Genomic DNA, 15801 nt, shown 5'->3' on the forward strand with positions numbered 1-15801 from the left:
ACATAAGATCATAAATGTTTTTTTCTGTGTTTTTATTTTTTTTGGAGAAGCTTGTTAATTTTAAACTTTACATTTAGGTCAATGATCCATTTCAAGTTAATTTTTGTATATTTTACAAGATAGACAGTAAAGGTTAGTTTATTTAGCATATGGATGTTCAGTATTTCATGCATTATTGTTGAAATTACTAACTTCCTCCACTGAATTATCTTTGTATCTTTGTTGGAAATCAATTTTTCTCTTATATGTCCCTCTATTTCTTGACTCCTTATCCTGTTTTATTGACTTTTATAGATGTTCATTTGTCAATACTACACTTATTGATTTCTTTAGCTGTATAGTATGCTTTATTTATTTATTTATTTATTCATGTTCTTGGATTGGAAGAATCACACTGTCAAAATGACTATACTACACAAGTAATCTAAAGATTTGATGCAATCCCTATCAAATTACCAACAGCATTTTTCACAGAATTAGAACAAAATATTTTACAGTTTGTATGGAGACACAAAAGACCAGAAATAGCCAAAACAATCTTGAGAAAGAAAAACGGAGCTGGAGTAATCAGGGTCCCTGACTTCAGACTATACTACAAAGCTACAGTAATCCAAACAGTATGTTACTGGGACAAAACCAGAAATATAGATCAATGGAACAGGCTAGAAAGTCCGGCGATAAACCCACGCATCTGTGCTCATCTAAATTATGAAAAAGGAGAAAAGAATATACAATGAAGAAAAGACAGTCTCTTCAATAAGTGGTGCTGCAAAAACTAGACAGCACATGTAAAAGAATGAAATTAGAATATTCACTAACACCGTACACAAAAAATAAATTCAAAATGGATTAAAGGCCTAAATGTAAGACCAGATACCATAAAACCCTTAGAGGGAAACATAGGCAGAAAACTCTGACATAAATCACAGCAAGATCTTTTTTGACCCACATCCTAGAGTAATGAAAATAAAAACAAAAATAAACAAATGAGACCTAATTAAACTTAAAAGCTTTTGCACAACAAAGGAAACCATAAACAAAATGAAAAGACAACCCACAGAATGGGAGAAAACATTTGCAAACAAAGCAATGGACAGAGGATTAATCTCCAAAATATACAAAGATCTTTGCAGCTCAATATCAAAAAAACAAACAAGCCAATCAAAAAATGGGTGAAAGAGCTAAATTGACATTTCTCCAAAGAAGCCATACAGATGGCCAAGAGGCACATGGAAAGATGCTCAGCATCACTATTAGAGAAATATAAATCAAAACTACATTGCAATATCACCTCACACCAATCAGAATGGCCATCACCAAAAAATCTACAAACAATAAATGCTGGAGAGGGTGTGGAGAAAAGGGAACCCATTCTTGTTGGTGGGAATGTGAATGTTACAACCACTATGGAGAACAATATGGAGGTTCCTTAAAAAACTAAAAATAGAGCTACCATATGATCTAGCAATCCCACTCCTGGGCATACATCCAGAGGAAACCATAATTCAAAAAGATACATGAACCTCAGTGTTCATTGCAGTACTATTTACAATAGCCAAAACATGGAAGCAACCTAAATGTCCATTGATGGATTAATGGATAAAGAAGATGTGGTACATATATACAATGGAATATTACTCAGCCATAAAAGGGAATGAAATAATGCCATTTGCAGTGACATGGATGGACCTAGAGATTGCTATACTGAGTGAAGTAAGTCAGGCAGAGAAAGACAAATATCACATGATATCACTTATATGTGGAATCTAAAAAAATGGTACACATGAACTTATTTACAAAATAGAAATAGAGTCACAGATGTAGAAAACAAACTTATGGTTACCAAGGGGGAAATTGAGGGAGGGATAAATTGGGAGATTGAGATTGACATATGCACACTCCTATATATAAATAGATAAGAACCTACTGTAATGCACAGGGAACCCTACTGAATACTCTGTAATGACCTATATGGGAAAAGAATCTAAAAAAGAGTGGATATGTGTATATGTATAACTGATTCACTTTGCTGTACAGCAGAAAGTAACACAACATTGTAAATCAACTATACTCCAATAAAAGTTAATTAAAAAATAAAAGTAATGTTTCCCTCCCCCCAAAAATATAGTATGCTTTAAATTAGGAAATATGAGTCCTTCAAGTTAATTCTGAGTTTTCCAAAGTGTTTTTCCATGTTAGGTCATTTATTTTCTATATAAATTTTAGAATCGTCTTGTTTATTAAAGAAAACAAAATAGAACACAAACAAAACAGACTTCTGAAATTTCTACTGGGATTATATTTACTCTCTAGATCTATCTGGGGACAAAAGGCCTGTTAACAATATTGACTTTTCATATCCATGAACATGGTATATCTCTTCATTTATTTCAATTCTTTGATTTATCTCATCAATGTTTTTCAGCATACATATATTTCAAATAATTTGATAGACAGTTCTAAGCATTTCATATAGTGTTATTTCAGACAGTAATAATGATGTTAATTTCAGTTTTTTCATTGCTAGTTTAAGGATACAATTGATTTCACTTCTTGATTCTAGTAGCTTTTTTTTTTTTTTCTCTAGGAACTTTGAAATGTTCTATGCAGAAAAACATGTATCTTTACATACACTGTTTATTTCTTCCTTTTCAATCTCTATACCACTTATTTCCTTTTCTTTTCTGTTGGACTGGCTAGGATTTCCAATACAATGATAAATAGGAATAATGACAATGCATAGCTTCACTTTGTTCCAAGTTAACTAAGGGAAAAACATTTAGTCTTCTATTCTCAGTTTGCTGAGAGTTTTAAACAAACATAGATGTTAACTTTTGTCAAATACTTTTTCTGTATTTTTTAAGGTCATCCTATAATTTTTTTTCTCTCAGTCTATTGACCTGGTGAATGTTTAGTTTAATATTTTAATGTTGATTCAAACTTGCATTTCTGTGATAAATCCAATTTGGCCTTGATATTTTATATGTTGCTAGATTTAATTTGCTGTTTTGTTAAGGATTTTGTGTCTCTGCTTATAAAAGATATTGGTCTGTAGTTTTCTTTCCTTATAATATCTTTGTTTGGTTTCAGTATTAGGGTAATCTAATCTGCTAAACTCTGTCTTTGTTTGTTTTGTTTTTTACCTTGAGCATTTATACAATTAGTGAAATTATTGATTTATTTGTATTTAAATATAACACTTTTTATTCATTCTCCATTTATCTACCTATTCTTTGTAATTTTGTTCTCTGTTCTTTTCTAGTGAGTGTTTTTGGTTATTCCATTTTATCCCCACTGTTGATTTATTTATTGTAATTCTTTTGTAAATTTTCCTGCTTATGATGTTAAGTCTTCTAGATCCTTACTGATTTTCAGTTTATTTATTCTATCAATTAGTGGAGGAGAGCTATTGCTGTCTAATTATGACTGTTGATTTCTCTTTTTCTTATTTCAGTTCTATCTGTTTTACTTTATGCATTTTGAAGCTCTCTTATTTGATTGATTCATTCACTTATATATAAGATTGTTACATCTTCTTAGTGAATGGTCATTACATAATGTTCTTCCTCTTCCTTGTTCTAAGTCAATTTTTTTGACATTAATATAGCCCCTCTGCTTTCTTTTATTGATTGCACTGTATATTTTTCAATATTTTAATTTTTTATCACCTTATTTTTCATCTATTTATATTTTCATATTTAAAGTGAATTCATTGTAGGCAGTACTTTGGAGATGTCACTCAAATGTCTTCTAACTTGCATAGTTCCTGGCAAGAAGTTTGCTATTTTACAAGTCTTTGGTCCTCTGTATGTAATGTGCATTTCCTCCCCTCTCTACTTGCCTTTAAGATTTTTGCATGCTGTGTGTGGTGTGGTGTGTGTGTGTGTGTGTGTGTGTGTGTGTGTGTGTGTGAGAGAGACAGAGAGAGAGAGAGAGAGAGAGATTACCCTGAGTGAGGTTCTCTAATATGTCATTTATGCCTTTCATTATTTTGGAAAATTCTTTACGATTATCACTTCAAATATTTTCTCTGCTTCATTCTTCTCCTTCTGAAACTCAAATTACACATATGGTAGACTATATGAAAATTTCCACAGTCCCTAGATAAACTCTTTGTCCTTATTTCCCCTTCTTTTTCCTCTTTGTGTTTCAGTTTGGATAATTTCTATTGATCTGTCTCTCAGTTCACTACTTCCTTCATTAACTGTTTTGAATTTACTTATGAACTTGCCAAATGAATTCTTCTTCTGAGTATCTTTTTTAAAAAAAATCAGCATTTGCACTTGACTCTTTCATATAGCTTCTACTCTCTGTTGAAATTCTCCATCTGTGAATGCATGTTGTCTTTTTGTTTATCCCACTAGATTAAAAAAATTTAACCATAGTTATTTTAGAATCCTTGTCAGAGAGTTACAACATATGGTCATCTCTTATTCTGGTTCACCTTATTATGATTCTTTGGTTTTCTTTTCCTTTCATTTTTTAATTTTTTCATGTCTTATAATCTTTGATTAACTGCCAGACATCATGTTAGAACAATAAAAGTGAAGGTCGATATATTTTATGCCTGGAAAATTTACACCTCTTCTTCTATCAATGTGTAAGTGAGGTATAGGATTAAATGAATCTAGTCAGGAGGTGAACTGGTTTGTGGGTTTTATTATTGCTATGATTATCCTTAGTGCACCACTTGTTTTAAATTTCTTTAGTTTGGGCTGATCTTGTCTTGTTTTTAATGTTTCAGTTATGTTTTTAAATGAGTTTTCTCAGTATAAGTATTCTGTCCTTAGCTTCAGCTATTCCTGCATACCTGTGCCAGAACTGCAGGTCTCTCTTCATGCTCTTGTCCCATCCCCCATAGCAAATTACTGTTGCTTGTTGCTGTGTACTAGGATTATCTTTGGGTTAGGAATTTTCCTCTCTTTTTTTCCTAATTTAGCCTCATGCTGATGGAGGCCCTGTGTGCCTTAGCTCTGAGAACATGGTTTTCTCAGCAGTCCAAGTCCTCATTTCCTTGACAGTCAAAGACTGTCATATTTGTGGTTCATTTTGATGGAAACTTCCTTTCTGCTAGCAATAAGAAATCACTGCTTGGTATCAATATAGGATTTTGGGCCTAAGATGTTTTCCTGCCATCTTGATTTCCTGCTATCTTCCAGAGTACAGAGTTTGTTTTTCTATCTTTCCCCAGTTACAAGGTTTTCGCCTGTGCTCTGGGTATGAAAGACTTTGCTGCCCTTCAATCAGCAGGCTAAAAGCTGCTGCTTCATAGGAGAGAAAGGTCTAGAGAAATATACAGTGTTTAATTAGTTTCCTCCCAGCCTCAGTTACCTCTTCATACCTGCATTACTCATTCTCAGCTCATGTCCTGGTGCAAATCTTTCTTGTTTCACTTGGTAGAGACTTGTGAGAAAGTTTTTCAAATGTGTGGAGACTTTCCTTTTGTCCAGGATTCAGCTGTTTGAAACTGATAAACTTGTCTACACTTGAACTTTGGCAGTTAAATAAAATTTTGACTGTTTTTTCTTACCTAATCAGGTAAGAAATGGTGGGTGGCTCTACCACAGATATGACAGTTTGTGTACCTTGTTTCTCCTTGAGGAAGCTTGTTTCTCTTTGGAATTTACCTGGTTAACAGGTGTTTTATGGCTTTTGCTCTCTGATCTGTTCAAGAAATTGTGATTTTGTGTTTTTTCAGCTTTTATTCATTGTGGAGGTGGAAGCAACATTCTTCGCAGCGTTTTACATCTAAGCAGAAGAGCTAGTTTTATATGTTATTTCTTGATGTGTGATTGGGTGCAGATGCAGTGACCGGAAGCTAAATCACATAAAAAAATTATGGAAATATTAAAGGTAAAGAATTCATTTACTCAACTGGTTTCTAATGTGATATAATAAAAATTTTTATTTCAGGGGAGTCTACAATATACAGGTCTAAAATCATATTGATAATTATTACCACAAAATTCTGTAAGTGTTATAAGCTCTACATTATAGAAAATTGCATTTACAGGGAGGTTAAATTATTCTTTATAGCTGGTCAATGTTGGATCTTAAATTTGAATCCAGCAGCAGAGTTGAAATTTCAACTTATATCTTTATAACTTGGAATTATATGCTTTTTTCTTGCCATAGACCAATAAGTTTCCAGAAATGGAACTAAGTTTGTGGGATATAAATATGTCATTTTCATTAAAGAACAAGGAGAAAAAACATATAAACAAATAGTAAACAATAAACATCATGAGTACTATATTAGTGATATGAATAAAGTGCTATGGAGATACAATTTAAATTGCTGTTAATAATTCTACTTGGAAGAGACATGGATGAATGTACAGTGAAGGTAATACTATATTTAACCTGTGTTTTGAAGGACTAATAAGATTTTACAGAGATAAAATGTGCTGACATGCTTTTGTTTATGCCAAAACATATACATGTGCAAAGTAAATGCTGTATCTAAGAGGAAGTGGAAATTTCAGTGTGGCAGGATGCAGTGTGTGTAATATAATTTGGTGGATATAAGACTGGAGATGAAGAACGGGACCATATCGTGAAGAGCTTTGATGCCAAACAAAGGTTATAATAGGAAAATATTGGAACATTTCAAGCCAAAGTGGGACAAAATCAATTTCATGTTTAGCAGTTTGTTGATGGGATTAGTAGAAATGATGAACAGTCATGTTAGTTGACTGGAGGTATAGGGAATCACTAGCAGTCCTTAGAATATTCCAGATGAGTCCTAAGCTAAGGGAAATACAGAGGAATAAAGTTACACAGGCTTTTCTCAGGAAAAATTTTAGACAAATTGTTGGATAATTCACTGAGACAATAAGAAAAGAGGGAGTTTTTAAAACTTAGGATCATTTATGACTTAGGAGATGTGTCACAGCATTAACTGAGATAGTGTATTTAATATTCAGTGGTACTAAAATGAAGATAACTTGTAGATAGCACAGTGGGGTTAATAAAAGACAGTGGAGACTGTATTATTCTGAATATATTAATAGATTAGGATCAATATTTATTGGCCACCTATTGAGTGCAGAGAAACAGTTCAAAGTAGTTTGAAAGACACAAATCTGTCCCCACTCCACAACTGTACACTTCAAGTATACAATTGAGTTGGGGGTTGACAGTAATGTGTGATTAAAAGCAATACTGGGAAACAATAGAGATGATTTTCCAACGTGGTGAATGATGAATTGCTTAATGATTTACAAGCTTTAAAAGGAGAGAGATTAATTAGCAGTGGCCAGGAAGATAAGTAATAGAGTTTAGAGGAAATACACAGTATGTCAGCTTTCCTCAGGGGAAAAGCAAATAGAGTCACTGACTATTGGGTTTTTTGGATTTCGTGTGTGTGTATGTGTGTGTGTGTGTGTGAGAGAGATTTTATAATGAAGACTGAATTTTAGAATGCTGAAAGTTTAAAACTGCCACTTTTGGTTTTGCTGGAAGTTCCAGTGATTGGGGCTAGAAACTGGACTTTATATTTCTTTACATTGAATAGGGAACTTGTTACTCTGGTTTGCTCTTTTACTCATACATATATAAAGCAAATAGCTACACTCCCCTTATAGTGTAAACTTGAGGAGAGAAGTAATCAAAATGCAGCTGCTTCCAACCAAATGTGTTCTGTTTAATGATAGAAGTTAGGTTTATCTTATGCAAAACTGTATCCCTGCGGAGATAGAGAAATGAACTTTTTTTCCTTGAACCTGGATATATGCTATCCCATGACTGAAAACTATTATTTGTCCTTGAGAGGTAGTGTTCTTTTACATCCAAGCATTTACTTGCATTTATTGGAAGAACAGATCACTCCAGGAAAGATAAGTAAATCTGATAGTGTCTTCATCCCATAATAGAAGACAGGCTGTTAGCCAGATTGAGGCTGTCACAGTCCAACTTGTGCTGCATTATTAGTATCCCACATGGAATGTTATGTAATATTTTAAAAGCCAGATACATATGATTATCTTGATTCCCAGATCCTATTTTATAGGTGGAAATGGGAATTTCCCTATAAAATAATTAAAAACTCCCTCTCTTGAGAAGAGTTAAATTCTGGAGGAAGAAATGTTGAAGTCTTGGATTGGAGCAGAATTTCTTTTTGTTCCAGGATGGAAGTAGAGCTGTACTGTGACACTAAACTTTGGTGGAGTCTGAGTTGGTTTTCCTTGTGTCAGTTTGCTGAGAGCTAGGCTGGGACATAAGCTATTCTCTCAGCTTACTTTTCTTATCCCTTTAGTGAATATTTTAAAAATATTATGGCTTGATCCAGGGTATGCTTCCAGGAGTGAAAAAAGCAGCTTGTTAACAATGCTTGCATTGTATGGGTGACAGGAGCTTTACTTAAGAAGCCACTTTTGAGGAGCAGGTTTGGGGGGCATCTGTGGTCCAAAATGAAAGTGATGAGACAGAGGGATCTGAGGAGCATATGTGCATGCTTTATTAGTCTCAGAAATTTTAAGGGTCTCAGAAGTGGAGTGGAGAACTTAGTAGCAGAATGGACGTCCTGAAGTGCGATGTGGTCTCTATGACTGAGCATTGAAAGAAAATTGAAAGTCAGTGACATCTAGGGTATGGTTAATAGAAAAATATAAAGCTTTATTACAATTGGCCAAAAGTTCAGGAAACTCCTTTTCCACTAAAGGGGGATTCATACATAAAATCACATTACAGTCAGTTTTTCTTACAAGCATCTCTTTAAATGGAATGCGCTAAATAAACCATATGAGATTTTTGTAATTATTAAGGTTCATGCAACCAAGCAATTAATTTCAACTCACTCCCATTTTTAAAAATGAAAAAGCAGCACATAAAAACAGATTATGGAAATGAAACAAAATACTTGAATAAATTGAAGTGTTGGAACCCAGTATTTTTCATAACCTAAAATGTATTCTTCAGGTACTCAGGGGATTTTGTAGATGAACCTGATATTAATATCAGTCTCAATGAGACTACTTCAGATGTTTGCTTTAGCACTTCAAGAGACTATATCTGTATAGAACTGATTTAATTAATATTCTACGTCAGAATAAATAGCATTGGAAATGAAAGATTAGTGGTGGGTGTGGTGAATCACTGAATTGCTCTAATCCTCTAAACCACACAAGTATATGATAGGATTATTAGTGGTCCTTGAAAAATGTTCTTCTCAGCCTTCCTGTTTAGTGATACTTGAGGCTACAATGTTTTGACGTGTATTATTCAAACCCTTTTGTATTCATCCTGACTTACAGCCTACTATTTGCCAATGTCTAACCTAGAGATCTTGTTGGTTAAGCAACCTCTTTGTAACTCAGTTTTCCTTGATTCAACATGGTGTAAATACTGCTTTACCATCGTTTTAAGAAATAATGAAGTAGGTGCTCTTTCTATGCCATGGACTTGCTTAAACAGCAGGGAAATTCTTGAGTATAAAGTTACCCATAGCTTATTTCTCTTTTACATCAATGAATCAAACTATATGAAAACAAACATAAAAGCAATGTTAAACTAGTATTTTTATTACTTATTAACATTAGCAGATGTGCAGAAATGTATCTGAGTTAAATGTTTAAAAACCAAACACAGTATTAATTTATTAATTAACTAGTCAGTAAGTAATTAAGTAAGTAAGTAACGTTGAGGCTACTATTCTCCAAGTGCTGGGTTGAGCCTTGGGGATATAATGGTGAACAAATGGTGACTGATCTTACAGTTTAATGGAAAAGACAAACATTGAACTAGAAATTGGAAGTGTAATGTGCTTAAAAAGTTGAAGTAAAGGATAAAATGGAAACTTAAAACAATAGGGTGAACCTAGTATGAGAGCCCATTTACAGCTCCTCTGGCAAAAACGTAGAGTATTTGCAGGCAGAGAAAACATCATGGATAAAACCCTTAAGATGAGAGGGGTAGGGAGAGGAGTAATTTCAAGAAACTGAAATAAAAACAGACTTGTATTTATAGAAAGAGTAGCATATGATATATGCTACTGTTACTATAAATACAACATATATATTGCATTTTAATAAAAATGTGGATTTATGTATAACATATATATATAGAGAGAATGGGGAAACACAGGATTTATAAATGCAGAATCATGTATATGAGGATAGAATGGTTTTGGTCTTTATTCATAGGGAGACATTGAAAGATTTTTAAAATGTGAGTAACATGATCCAATTTTAATTTCAAAATATCTTTCTGGATACAATGTAAAAAGAAGATTAGGGGTAGGAAAAGTGAAGACATTAGGAGAGATGATGGTGACTCAGACTAATATGGGGGAATGGGAAAGGAGAGGAGTGGAATATTTTGAGAAATAATTGGCAGGTGGAATTGAAAGGACTTGGTGATTGATTAGATGGCAAGTGTGGGAAAAGGGAGATTCTGTGAGGACTCCTAGATTTATTGTTTGTATAAGGTGGCAGATAGTGATGTTAATTACTAATGTAGGAAACACTGACATGGGATCAGATTTTGTAGTTGTGAGATTTTTAAAAAATTATTTTTGAGAAGATAAGTTTAGTTCTGATCATGTTGTGTTTGAAGGGCCTTTTAGTTATGTATGCGGGGGTAATAGTTCAGAGTGTGTACATATAGCTCTGGAATAGAGTAGAGGGAAATGAGCTTCAGGTACAGATTTATAGGTTATTAACTTATTAAATTAGTTTGTTAAGGAAAAATGGATAGCGTGATCAGATAAGAATGTCTAGGAGTGAATCTTAGTTACCCTAATTTTTGGGTCACCTGGGAAAGGAAATCTAGCACAGGACACTGGGAAACAGAAACTAGGAAGAATACCAGAAGAATATCTCTATTGAGGGAAGAAAGCATTTTGTGAATTTCAAGTTGTCAGTATTGTAGAGCACTGACAAAATAATTCCATGTATATATGCATACATTTCTAGTAAAATCATACTAGTTAGGACAAATTAATGTCCTAGTAAAATGTCTAGTAAATGTCTAGTAATGTCTAGTAAAATCATACTAGTTAGGACAAATTAATCAAGGTTAAATGAATAGCTAATGACTACTTCCTTTCCGTATTTATCCAAAATTTTAATATCTGTATTTTGAAAACATCCAGTGAATTGCCATATCTACTTCCCCAATATCTATTGCATTTCTGCTCTGACAGTTATTTCACCGCCTCCACACTAATTCAGTACTTTACTATGATTTTCCAAGAACCTCTCACCTAGTTCACTTATGTCTCATCACCCCCTGCTTTAATGCATCTTATGTACTGAAGGCTTAGTTTTTCTAATTTATCATTCTAATTTTACCAGTGGCTCACTTTTTGCTCAATTTATGATGAATTTCTATGTGACAGGGGTACAGGGATATATAATAAATTATAAAGTTTTAATTCCACTGCAAGTGGCAGTATTGAATAAAGTGGTAGGATAGGCCTCATTAAGAATTTGAGATCTGAGCAAACACTTGAAGCAGATGAGGTAGGTAGTGCAGTGGAGAGTCGGGAGAAGCATATTCAGGAAACCACTCTTAGGCAGGAGTGTGCCTAGACCACGTGAGGATTAGTAAGATGGTCCATTTTGCTCGCAGGAGAAATGCAGTAGGATTTTAGGCTCTAAAGGGAAGAAGTGGGGTAGATTTTGAGGGCATTGCAGGCCATTGTAAGAACTTAATTTTGCTCTAAAAGCGTGGTGAGAAATAAGATTATTTGCTATAAGCATTAAAAGAAGCATTCTTGCTGCTGTGTTGGGAAGAGATTATAAGAGTGTAAAGGCAGGAGTAGTAGGGAAGCTTTAGAGTAGCCCAACAAAGTGATTCATATTAGGTTGGTAGCAGTGAATATGGCTGGAAGTAGTCAGATTTCAGATGTATTTTGAAGGAATAGCTAACAGAATTTGCTGATGGATTTTATTGCTTTGTTAGAAAAAAATGAACCAAAGTTTTCTTCTCTCTCTTTCCCTCCCCCACTTTTTTCTTTTTTTTGCTTGAGTAGCTGAAAAGTTGGAATTGACATCAACTGTAATGGTAAAGTCTACAATAGAGTAAGTCTCTGGCGTGGAGCTGGGGAGATTAGGAGTTCAATTTTTGTTCTGCTGAGTTTAAGGTCTTTTAGATTTTAAAGTGGAGATGTCTAGTAAGCAAATGGATTTAAGAATTAGAATTGGGAATGAGATCTGGATAAAATACATAAATTAGGGAGTTTTCAGCGTACAGATGGAATTAAAAGCCACAGACTAGATGAGATCATCAAAGGAGTGAGCATGATACAGAAGAGAAGACAGCCTAGAAGTGAGTCCTGCATCATCACTACAACATTAAGTAATCTGGGAGACAAGGGAGAACCTAAAAAGATAAAGAAAAGGAGTAACCCATGAAGCAAAAAGCAAAAGAGGTTAAAGCCTTGGAAGCCAAGGGGTGGAAAATTATCAGGATTAGGAAACATCAGCTGTATGAAATGTTGCATTGGTCAGATAAGACTGGGACTGAGAATTTAGGATGTAGCCATAAGGAAGTCATTAGTGACCTTAACATGCAATTTCACTGCGGCTATGGAGGTGAAAAAGTGCTCGAAGTGGGCTTAAAAGATAATAAAAGGAGATGAACTGGAGACCTTAATATGGCAATGCTTTCAAAGAGTTTTGCTGCAAAGGGGAGAAAGAAATGGGAGAGCAGATTGGAGGGATAGTGAGGTTAACATGTTTGTATGCTGTTAGGAATGATCCATCAGAAAGCTGAAAGCACAAACTCAATGTGAAGGGAGGGGAGTAATGCTGGAGCTGTATCTTTAAATGAATGAGGAGGGGTGGGTTCTAGTACCTGGATGTCCAGGTACTCTTCTGAGTGCCCTACATGTGTCAGCTCAATTTATCCTCATGCAACTCCTATGGAATAGTTATTAACTTCCCCATTTTACCCAGGGTCATAGCTAGTTAGTTAGTGGTGGAGCCGAACCCAAGCAGATTTCCTTCAGATCTTGAGCTGTTAAACACTGGCATCTGATTTCCTGTCCTGTATTCAGGACTTTAACCCCTGTGACCCTGCAGGAGCTGAATTCCCATCTGCCACTGCATTTTTCTGAACTGGAGACTAGCATGCCTGTGCATGGTTCATTTCGACTCAGTAATGCATAATTTTGTTACATTTCTTGCTTACAGAGAGAGTTACGATAGTTTTAAGGCATGTTTTTCTTTTAGAATTTCACTTTTCATATATATTCATCATTGTTTGGTGTAGAAGGATGTATAAATGAATTGACTTACTGTGCCCCAAAGCTATATATTTAAGAAGAATCTTAATGACATTTAGTAAACAGTTTAGAAGATATTGTTAATTCAATTCTAAATTCTAATTCCATGTATTTGAATTTATTGGCAAACTCCCTCATATTCTCACCTTAGCATTAAATTTCTATAATTTTTCTTATGCTTCCATATTTTCTTTTTGTTTTTCATTCCTAATATTTTGCTCCACTCTAACAAAATTTGCTTAAATTGTCTTATGTTTAGTGTCAGCTTTTTATTCTTTAGAGAATACCCTTTGTTTTCTGAGCTGATAACCCATGTTCCAACACCTTATTCAACATTTTATTCAAAAAATAACTTTCTAGGAATTCTCCCTGGATTCACTCTCTATAACACTCACATCACATCTTTCATTTTTATAGTAGATTGTTCTCTACTGACTGATAAATTGTAGCTATTCTCTAGACATATTCAGTGTTTTGTATCCCATAAATAAGTTTTAGTTTCTTAGAGGGCTGGAATATTGTATTCTGAATTTTTCAAAAAGTACATTCTTTCTAGGCAATGATAACTATGTTTTGGATAATAATTTGTACTCAAAAATATACGTCAATAAGTTAATCTTTATTTTATCTGTAATGGGGATAAAAATTATAACAAAAACCATAAAATGAGAGGTGAAGTCTTTTCTTTATAAGGAAGTGGCAGATAGAATTCAAGGGGAAATTAAATACCTATTACCGTATAATTTCAATTATTCATTCATTCAACAAATATTTTTCCTTGAGTTCTATGTTCCAGGCACTGTCCCAGGCACTATTCTAAATACTTGAACATGATTATTGAACAAAACAAACTAAGTTCCCTGTCCTCATTAAGCTCTGTATGGATCCTATGGGAAAAGCAGATGATGTAATGTCAAAATTCATCTTAAGAAGTGAACCTGGAATAAATAAAACACCTATTAGCAAAACAAAAAATTATTATTTTTTTTTTTGACGGATGGTACTAAGCCCTGAATTTTTGTTGAAGAGTTAAGTGATCTATTTAAAAATGTGAGGTCATTACTCTAGGTGGGGAACTATACAGAGGGGAAAACAAGGAGTTCAGGGATGAGGATTAGGTATCATCACACCTTCACTGATATGTGAGACACCCAGAATGCAAACTTTGGAGAGGTGCTTTGAGATTAAATGGGAATACAATTCTTAACTTTTATCTGGGGGTGCTTAAATCATTAAATAATACTATATTGTTATTTATTTTCTCTTTGACCCATCTATGTTCCTTTTTTCTCTTTCCTGCCTCTTTAAAAATTGACTATTTTTATGATTCAATTTTATCTTCTTTATTAGCTTATGGTTAAACTCTATCTATCTATCTATCTATCTATCTATCTATCTATCCTTCTATCTATCTAATTGATCTAGGCCAGTGGGTCTCTACATCTGTGACTATTTGACAATACTGGAGACCTTTTTGGCTGTCACAACTGGGGGATGCTACTGACATCTAGACAGCAGAGGTCAGGAATCCTACTAAACATACTGTAATACAAGGGCAGTATCTGGCTCAAAAAATTATCTGGCTCAAAATGTCAATAGTGCCAAGGTTGAGAAAGTATGCTCTAGTGTTTACAATATAGACCTTTTTTAAAAATATAGTTTTTTAAAATTATTTATTTTTAAATTGAAGTAGAGTTGATTTACAACGTTTTAGGTATAGAGCAAAGTGATTCAGTTATATATATTCTTTTTCAGATTATTTTCCCTTATAGGTTATTACAAGATACTGAACATAGTTCCCTGAGCTATACAGTATGTCCTTGTTGTTCATCTATTTTATACATAGTGATGTATATATGTTAATCCCAACCTTTTAATTTATCCCCCACCCTGAGCTTTCCCCTTTGGTAACCATAAGTTTGTTTTCTATGTCTCTGAATCTATTTCTGTTTTGTAAATAAGTTCATTTGTATCATTTTCTTCTAGATTCCATATATAAGTGGTATCATATGATTTGTCTTTCTCTGTCTGACTTATTTAGTATGATAATCTCTAGGTCCATCCATGTTGCTGCAAATGGCATTATTTCATTCTTTTTTATGGATGAATAATATTCCATTGTATATATATACCACATCTTCTGCATCCATTCATCTGTTGATGGGCATTTTGGTTGCTTCCATGTCTTGGCTATTGTAAATAGTGCTGCCATGAACATCGGGGTGCACGTATCTTTTTGAATTAGAGTTTTCATCTTTTCCAGATATATGCCCAGGAGTGGATTGCTGGATCATATGGTAACTCTATTTTTAGTGTTTTAAGGAACCTCTACACTTTTATAATATAGATCTTGGATTCATAAGAGTCTACTTTCAAATATTATAACATTTCAAGTAAAGTGTAATGCTGAGACTTTCTCAGTATTTCTGCTCCTCCCCTAGAGGCAAACAACCAATTCTCCCTCCATAAAAATGTTTCCTGAACCCTTCTCTCCTCCCCCATTGCAATGAATTCTGCTTGTATCAGTGCAGGCTCTTGAACATGTTTAGGTATCCTGCCTCTCTCCCACTGGC

At 34.0% G+C, this 15801-nt stretch overlaps 1 long non-coding RNA gene across 1 annotated transcript in view; it reads left to right on the top strand.

The window, feature by feature from the left end:
- LOC307186717 overlaps positions 1-5849 on the top strand; it is a 223754-nt gene extending 217905 nt beyond the window's left edge. Inside the window, exon 5 of the long non-coding RNA XR_013828453.1 lies at positions 5699-5849. This is a non-coding gene — a long non-coding RNA (uncharacterized lncRNA). The remainder of the gene's footprint in view (positions 1-5698) is intronic.
- The last annotated feature ends 9952 nt before the right edge of the window (positions 5850-15801 follow it).

The sequence above is a fragment of the Stenella coeruleoalba genome (assembly GCF_951394435.1).
Source record: "Stenella coeruleoalba genome assembly, chromosome: 5".
Taxonomy (NCBI): Eukaryota; Metazoa; Chordata; class Mammalia; order Artiodactyla; family Delphinidae; genus Stenella; species Stenella coeruleoalba.